The sequence below is a fragment of the Nycticebus coucang genome, chromosome X, assembly GCF_027406575.1.
Source record: "Nycticebus coucang isolate mNycCou1 chromosome X, mNycCou1.pri, whole genome shotgun sequence".
Classification (NCBI taxonomy): Eukaryota; Metazoa; Chordata; class Mammalia; order Primates; family Lorisidae; genus Nycticebus; species Nycticebus coucang.
The window spans coordinates 167,602,470-167,604,868 of NC_069804.1; the positions used below are offsets into that span (position 1 = coordinate 167,602,470).

Here is a 2,399-nt window from a genome sequence, read left to right on the forward strand (position 1 = left end):
ACATAACCTGCAAATATCTTTTCCCATTCTGAGGGCTGTTTGCTTGCTTTACTTACTATGTTCTTGGCTGTGCAGAAGCTTTTTAGTTTGATCAAGTCCCAATAGTGTATTTTTGAAGCAGCTTCAATTGCCCGGGGGGTCCTTCTCATAAAAAACTCGCCCAACCCAATTTCTTCAAGGGTTTTCCCTGCACTCTCTTCTAGTATTTTTATAGTTTCATGTCTTAGGTTTAAATCTTTAATCCACTGAGAGTCTATCTTGGTTAATGGTGAGAGGTGTGGGTCCAGTTTCAGTCTTCTACAGGTTGCCAGCCAGTTCACCCAGCACCATTTGTTAAATAGGGAATCTTTTCCCCATTGAATGTTTTTCATTGGCTTGTCAAAGATTAAATAACGGTAATTAGCTGGATTCATCTCTTGGTTCTCTATTCTGTTCCAGACATCTACTTCTCTGTTTTTGTGCCAGTACCATGCTGTTTTGATCACTATCAATTTGTAGTATAGTCTGAGGTCTGGTAGCATGATTCCTCCTGCTTTGTTTTTATTTTTGAGTAATATCTTGGCTATTCGAGGTTTTTTCTGATTCCATATAAAACGGAGTATTGTTTTTTCAAGATCTTTAAAGTATGACAGTGGAGCTTTAATGGGGATTGCGTTGAAATTATATATTGCTTTGGGTAGTATGGACATTTTAACAATGTTGATTCTTCCCAACCATGAGCATGGTATATTTTTCCATTTATTAACATTCTCAGCTATCTCTTTTCTTAGAGTTTCATAGTTCTCTTTATAGAGATTTTTCATGTCCTTTGTTAGATAAACTCCCAAGTATTTCATCTTCTTTGGCATTACTGTGAATGGGATAGAGTCCTTAATTGTTTTTTCAACTTGACTATTGTTGATATATATAAAGGCTACCAATTTATGAATGTTGATTTTGTAACCTGAGACGCTGCTGTATTCCTTGATCACTTCTAAGAGTTTTGTAGTAGAGTCCCTAGTGTTTTCCAGATATACAATCATATCATCTGCGAAGGGCGAAAGTTTGATCTCTTCTGACCCTATATGGATACCCTTGATCGCCTTTTCTTCCCTAATTGCGGTGGCTAAAACTTCCATTACAATGTTAAAAAGCAATGGAGACAATGGGCAGCCTTGTCTGGTTCCTGATCTGAGTGGAAATGATTCCAGTTTAACTCCATTCAGTATGATATTGGCTGTGGGTTTGCTGTAGATGGCCTCTATCAATTTAAGAAATGTCCCTTCTATACCAGTTTTCTTAAGTGTTCTGATCATGAAGGGATGTTGGATGTTATCAAAAGCTTTTTCTGCATCAATTGAGAGAATCATATGGTCTTTGTTTTTTAATTTGTTTATGTGCTGGATTACATTTATAGATTTACGTATATTGAACCAGCCTTGAGACCCTGGGATAAAACCGACTTGGTCATGATGTATGATTTGTTTGATATGTTGCTGGATTCTGTTTGTTAGAATCTTGTTGAATATTTTTGCATCTATATTCATTAGTGATATTGGTGTATAATTTTCTTTTCTTGTTGGGTCTTTTCCTGGTTTGGGGATCAGGGTGATATTTGCTTCATAGAATTAATTTTTGTTTTAAATACCTCTTTAAATATATTTATAGTATCTCCTTTGGAGTCTGTGTCTGAAAAATTCTCATTATTTTTACATGTCTAGTGATTTTCATTTGTAGACTGAATACTGTGGGTAATCTATTGTAACAACTCTATGTCATATTATTTTGACCATTGCTAGATTTTTTCTAGTATATAGTTAACTTTCCTGGATTCAACCTGGAAAGCTATCTTCCCTATGGTATGTGATGCTGATATCTATGATCTGTTCTGATGTCATCCCATTGCTGCATTAAAAAATATATATATGTATGGTATGCTTCACCAATTTGCATGTCATCCTTGCACAGGGGCCATACTAATTTTTTCTGTATCATTCCAATTTTAGTATATATGCTGCCAAAGCGAGCACCCATTGCTTCTTTTTTTTTGGCTGGGTTTCTGTGAGTCTTTCCAGATCCTATAAAATTTGATGATTCGCCAAGGATTTAGGCAGAAATGAAGCTCATCCTCTTCTCATCTTCTTGTAGTATCCTTGATTGCAGGGATTTGCCTTTAAATTTTTTTTTTTAATTTCCAGCTAGTCTTTCAACTTTGGGGTTCATATTTTGATAATATAAGCACATTAGGCTTTATAGACTAATAATGCACTTTATGCCACCTAAGAATGTGGCCGTTAATAAAAGCATCAACCACACAGGCTTTCCTCCAACATCTCTGTATTTTCAGTGTAGATATCCCTGTGTTCTCTTTGTTTTTTTCAGTAGGCCCCCTAGAGTCTTCTCAAGCATGTATAGTTTAG

General features: G+C 35.7%; 1 non-coding gene across 1 annotated transcript; it reads right to left on the minus strand.

The window, feature by feature from the left end:
- Window positions 1-1,902: 1,902 nt before the first annotated feature.
- LOC128578733 (U6 spliceosomal RNA) lies at window positions 1,903-2,009 on the minus strand. The gene has a single exon (XR_008377868.1). It is a non-coding gene; the product is annotated as a U6 spliceosomal RNA (small nuclear RNA).
- Between the last annotated feature and the right edge of the window lie 390 nt (window positions 2,010-2,399).